Source organism: Acromyrmex echinatior, chromosome 3 (assembly GCF_024713525.1).
Source record: "Acromyrmex echinatior isolate Ae372 chromosome 3, ASM2471352v2, whole genome shotgun sequence".
NCBI lineage: Eukaryota > Metazoa > Arthropoda > Insecta > Hymenoptera > Formicidae > Acromyrmex > Acromyrmex echinatior.
This window is the reverse complement of record NC_141854.1, coordinates 4201389-4208061: the sequence shown is the minus strand read 5'-3', so window position 1 is coordinate 4208061 and position 6673 is coordinate 4201389. Positions and strand designations below refer to the sequence as shown.

At 34.3% G+C, this 6673-nt stretch overlaps 1 long non-coding RNA gene across 14 annotated transcripts; it reads right to left on the bottom strand.

The window, feature by feature from the left end:
* Positions 1-347: 347 nt before the first annotated feature.
* On the bottom strand, positions 348-6368 carry LOC105144434 (uncharacterized). Of its 14 annotated transcripts, none has more exons than XR_015544527.1 (10): positions 6209-6368; positions 5933-6125; positions 5764-5833; positions 5635-5671; positions 5398-5533; positions 4740-5255; positions 4462-4660; positions 1963-4194; positions 956-1274; positions 348-876 (listed from the first exon to the last, which is right to left on the bottom strand). It is a non-coding gene; the product is annotated as an uncharacterized LOC105144434 (long non-coding RNA). The 14 variants fall into 14 exon arrangements; XR_015544526.1 differs by having other exon boundaries at positions 4744-5255; XR_015544528.1 differs by having other exon boundaries at positions 4462-4647; positions 4744-5255.
* Between the last annotated feature and the right edge of the window lie 305 nt (positions 6369-6673).

Below are 6673 nucleotides of genomic sequence, written 5' to 3'. Positions count from 1 at the left end.
AGTTATGGCCGCCATCGCCGCCGTCGCCGCTGCCGGTCCGCGCCGCCGCCTCCGGGTGCGGTCCACCGCCGACCCCCACCGCTGCCTCCGAACACGGTCCCCACCGTATACACTATATATACCATGTATACGTTTTATTAATACTTACTATTTTTCTTCTTATGTGTCGTCATCCTCTTCTCGCACGCGGAATATTTTATTTATTTATTATGTTATATGATATATTTTATTTTATTTTATTTTATCTTATATAATTATTCGCACTGCGTGATGGTATGGTCGCGCGCGATGATATGCGCGTAATACGATACCGTTGAGATAGGAATGATTAATTGCAGACACAGATATTTTTATTTTAGACATTTATATTTCATGTAATGCATTATATACAATATTATCCACAACATATACTAACAATTCGCATTCAATATATGAATTTTTATCATAAATCATACACAAAGTATCTATAGTATCGCTATTGTTATTTATACAGGTTTGACGTAAATAAGTCACAAAATCTTTAAATTTATCGCTTATAATATTAGTATATTGACACAAATCGAAATATATACTCGACATTATTCGAGTTCAAGCATAAAAAGTATAGTCGGCGGTTTCATATGTAAACATTTTTCACTTAAAGATAATTTCACATTGTCAACATCACGTATTTTAACAAGTTCAATGACAAGGTCCAATATCATAACTTCATAGATGACTGCACCAATCTCTGGATATCTACCCGTTTTTCGATTAATAATGTCCACATAACATGAGGTAGGATGATGCGGTAGCCGATCATAATTTCTATACGATCTTCAAAAATTTGTAAACCGTCGGTGTCAACACTAATAGTCTTATCAAAATGAGAAGACGCTGTAATGGAGAAGAACAAAAGAATAAGCAATATATAGAGAAAAAAGTCTTCACAAACAAATATAATTAAAATACTTACTTGCTTGGCCCATGTTGAACGTATGAATCCATAGCGCTGAAGATCACTGCAAAACGAATCTGTCTGAGCGACTGATGCAGTATCATTGCTTCAATCTCTATTTAAATCTTATTCTCTCCAACAATTTTTTGTAACAAAAGATTTTTAAGACATCCGGTGATGACATTAATGTAATCTGATACCGCAAATTGCAATGTCAGCAAATTTGCAAGTTTCAATATGACCTTGTTAGCAAGTAGTGTCAGTAATATAAGAAATTTTTTCAAGGATAATTAACATGTTTTGGCGATGACATCATCAATGTAATTTGATATAACACCTGTAAAAATGCAACATTTGCAATTTCATCAAAGTATAGCTGCTTTGTTAGCGTAATTTAAGATTTTTCAAGGCATGTCTAATATCATTAATAAAAATAGCGCACATAATGATATAAAAATGATAAGATTCAGTCAATTAACATCATTAGTCAATTCGACAGCGCAAGTGACAATATGGAACACGATTTGATTGAGCAAGCTTAATACAAGAGAAGAGTACAATGCGTGGGAACAGCAATGCGACGAATTTATAGAATCATTGGAGGAGTAGATCCGTATCACACCCGCGATTATCAATCGGTAATAGACAATCACTAATAGGCGATCACATGTATCGCGCGACTTGAAAGTCTGAAGGAATCTATGCGTGAAAGATTCGTGCATGTAAGCGCCAGATATGAACTCCATTGGCGCATCATCGAAATGGCATTCGAAACTCGTATTCTGACGAGCGCGGTGATAAACTCTAAACATATCGAGCCTCGCCGAGATTCCTCAAAGACGCGAGCGAAATTGTGCTTGAGCATGCGCATAGTGTAATGCAGCGATATGACTCTATAAAAATAAACACTGTTTTTAATGGTGAGTTCGTGGCAGGCGATAAACGCGCGAACAAAAGTATTGCCACCCGAAACTATATCAATGCCAATTGAGTAAGTGATACGTGTCGCGCGCCGTCGAGCTTACCTTATCATCGCTGGAAGAGTTTCAGGAACGCGATAGCGGATGAGCATTGTCGCGTATACTGAATTTAACAGTGAACGCGAACAATCCTCGTGTGCGGGATGTCATATCAATCTCCCGCGAGAAATTATACTAAAGAAAGCGATAATCAACGTGTAAACCATGGACAATGCGTGTTTCGCATAACCTGTTGTTGCCGTTCTACATCCGGCTCAAGAAAATGCACATCGAGCATCCTCGTATCCGCATTATACGTCGATTCTAAATCTCGCGGGCATCGAATTTCCAATGACGTTGATTCAAATTAAAAAATTCGAAACTTTGAATGACATTTCCATTAATGTTTACACCAATAAAAAGGGGATTGTGCCGATACGATTCGCCGATTGAAAGAGGAGCAAGCACGTAAACCTCTTGTAGGAGAATGACAACGTGGGACACTTAGCGTTCATTAAAAATTTATCTCGATTAGTCAGAAAAACTTACCAGAAAAAAGAACAGAAAATATTTCTGCGATAGATATATAATAATAATAATAATAATAATAATAATAATAATAATAATAATAATAATAATAATAATAATAATAATAATCCAACAAACAGAAAGAAAAGGGCTACGAGCCTAAAATAATTATCATAAAATAAAAGAATTTTTTGAATAGTTAATAAATAACACATGTTATTAAGTTAAAATACATATAAACTTTAATTTGAACGGTAACAAGTAAAATAAAACAAACGTTTCAATCCCTATTGGATCATTTTCAATGTGAACAAAAATATAAGGCGTACGACTTTGCTTATACCGTTTTTTTCTGAAATTCGAGGCTTTATTGTAAAAAACTGGTTATACATTTATGATTCAAAGTATTGTCCATCGCTGGCCACTACTTTCTCCCATCTTTCGGGCAGCATACGAATCCCGCGTCGAAAAAACTGGTCATCTTTTGAGGCGATCCACGAATCGATCCAATTTTTTACTTCTTCATAAGTGAAGTGCTGGTCAGCCAGGTCGTGTGCCATTGATCGAAACAAGTGATAGTCAGAGGGAACAACGTCTGGAGAATACAACGGGTGGGGTAGGACTTCCCATTTCAACATTTCCAAGTATGTCTTGATCACTTTCGCAACATGGGGTCGAGCATTGTCATGCTGCAAAATCACTTTATCGTGTCTCTTGTTGTATTGCGGCCGCTTGTCTTTCAATGCTCGGCTCAAACGCATCAATTGCGTTCGATACTGATCGCCTGTGATTGTTTCAGTCGGTTTTAACAGCTCATAATATACTACGCCGAGCTGGTCCCATCAAATACAGAGCATGATCTTGGAGCCGTGAATATTCGATTTGGCCGTCGACGTGGAAGCATGGCCGGGAACTCCCCATGATTTTCTGCGCTTGGGATTATCGTAATGAACTCATTTTTCGTCCCCAGTCACAATGCGATGCAGAAAGCTCTTCCATCTTTGCCTTTCAAGCAGCTGTTCACAAGCAAACAAACGCCGTTCAACATCTCTCGGCTTCAACTCGTACGGCACCCAATTTCCTTGCTTCTGAATCATTCCCATGGCTTTGAAACGTTTTGAAATGGCTGATTGAGTCACTCCTAATGATCGTGCCAATTCTTTTTGATTTTGACAAAAGTCTTGATCAAGTAATACCTTCAATTCTGCATCTTTGAAAATCTTCTCTCTTCCACCGCTATGCTGGTCTTCGACGTGAAAATCACCGTTCTTGAAGTGTTGAAACACTTACGACACGTTCTTTCACTAATAGCGGCTTCACCATAAATATTTGAAAGCATTCGATGAGCCTCAGCCGCAGATTTCTTCATATTGAAGCAGAAAATTAAAACCTCCCGCAAATGACAAGAATTTGGCTCGTAAATTGACATTTTCAATCGAGAATAACTTTATGATGCAGACACAAATCGACTAATGTTTCTATGGGGTTATGTTGACAGATGCCCAAGTTTATTGTGTGACGTCTATGATCTATTTATTTCGATCACCACTTACCGCTAAAGCTATCTATACGAAAACGGTATAAGCAAAGTCATACACCTAATAACAATGGAAATATTACATAGATAATATATAAAAATTAAAATTCGCTCTCGATCGTAGTATCAAATATAAATCTCGCTTCAATATAAAATGAAAATTATAAGGAAGTTGTAATCGACAACAAGGTATTCCTCTGGCTTGTGTATATAAATTAAGGACGAACATGTTTCTGTTAGAAACAAAATATAATGTAAAATTGCCACAGGAATAAGAAATCAAAAATAATAAAAAAAGTACAGAACGAGTCGCAAGTAATAAAAAGAAAGGTACAAAACGAGTCGCAAGTAATAAAAATAAAAATAAAAAGGCAAAAAATCTAATATTATGAGAAATGTACATAAGAGTACATAAGAATTATTAATGCGGATAGAGAAGTGTGAAGTATCGTCATACATTATATATTTAATTTAGTCACAAATAAATTGAAAATAAATACCTTTTATTGTGTGTCGAAGTGATATGTTATCTCTTAATAGGCAATGCGATGAGATTGTATGTAATCATCTCAAACAGATTTTAGAGTGGCTACATGTTACAAAAAGATTTATTAATGACCATCCTAATATATTTATCACAAACGCTGACGCAAGGGATGTACTACTGTTGCTCTTGACAAGGATACCTACGTATCGAAACTGGAGGAGATTCTTTCAGACACTAACACTTATGTAATCGTTAATAAAGATCCGAATAGGAAATTGACTCAGAACTTACGTACATTGTTGGTGAGATGGAAGCGTGATCAGTTTATTGACAAATATATCGGAGATTGCTTACAATTGATGGTGTTATACTAGAGCTTACGGTTTGACCAAAATACATAAAGACGGTAATCCATTGAGAGTGATTGTGTCCTCTATTAACCATTATATTATCTTTCTCTTTTTTTACATAATATAATTAATGATAGCATACCAAAAGCTCCTAGTCACATTAAAGACAGTTTCCATTTGGTGAACATTTAAATGGTACTGTTTTTGATTCTGAATATGTTTCGTTAGATGTAGTATTTCTTTTTACTAATATTCCTGTTGAGCTAGTATTAAATAGCATCGACTGGAGATGGGTTTACATTTCGGCGAAGACAGCATCTCAAAAAACGAATTCATTATTGCAGTTAGATTTATTTTAGATTCAACTTTTTTTGCTTTTAATAACAGAAATTACAAACAAGTATTCGGTACTCCAATGGGTTCATCGCTGATAATCGCCGACATTGTAATGCAAGATCTAGAAGAAATAGCATTTAAAAAATTGTCAGTACATTGTTTTACTTTAGATATGTTGATGATGTCATTCTTGCACTTCCATCCGATACTATCAATGACGCTTTAAATATTTTTAATTCTTTACATAAGAGATTGCAATTTACTTTAGAGGTTGGTACAAGTGGCAGATTGAGTTTTCTTGATATGATGCTTGTTATAAATAACCAGAGAATTATATTTGACATTTATCATAAAAAGACGGTTTCGGGAAGATTCCTTAATTTCCATTCAAATCATCCTCTTTGCCATAAAAAAGACACTATTATTAGTTTCATTGACAAAATTATCCTCTTATCACATCCATGGTTCCAACAAAAAAATCTGATAGATGCAATTCATACCTTTCAAATAATTGTTATCCTCTCTCTTTTATCTTCTCTACAATTGAACAAAGATTAAAATTTCACATACATAATAAACATATTACACGTAAGTCACAAGAGAAAGACAAATATTTTACGATTCCTTACGTCAAATCTATTTCCGAAAGTTTCCTTCCTATTTCTAGTATGTTCCATTGTAAACTAGCCTTTTCTATCCCTAACACATTAAAAAATTTTATAAAAAGAGGAAAAGATAAACTTGATTTCTATTCAATCAAAATCCTATCCAATCAAAATATAGTTTATAAGATCTCACGTGATGATTGTGAGGCGAATTATGTTGGTCAGACAAAAAGAAAATTGAGATTACACGAACATATCTCAGACATTAAGAAGAATACTGTTCTCTCACTGTCATAACTGATCATCGTATTAATTTTACCACAATTTTAGATGGAACGAGGTAAAAATTTTAGACTGCGAATCTTCGTATAATAAGAGATTGGTGTCTGAAATGATTCACATTAGAAGACAGAAACAAGGTCTTAATAAACAAAATGATACTGAATCTTTAATACTAAAACTTACTCACAGATTATTCAATCTCTTTCTCCTTCTTAACTGCATTCTTTTTCTATTTATTTCTCCTCTCCCATTTTTCTCTTCCCTCTATCTTATTTTTTCCCTCTTATATTCATCTTCCTTTTTAGTTTACTACTCCAATCTTCTTGTGTTTATATTTTGTACTTCACATTGTCCTTTTTAGATCTTTTAGAGGATGATTTTATTTAACTTTCGGGGTTGCCCCTTAAAAAGGGGGAAAATATAAAATTTGAAATACAATAAAAGGGGTTTATTTTTTAAATTTTTTGTAAAAANNNNCAATCATAAAAAATTATAATAAATTATAATATAATTGTTTATATATAAAAACATGCCTATTATTCGTTTGATATTTTTTATACTGATTGTACAATTTCATTACATTGTTGCAATGACCATGGATTTTGTTCTTCCACACCGGAAGGTATTATAGACTCTAAATTTTCCAAACGAT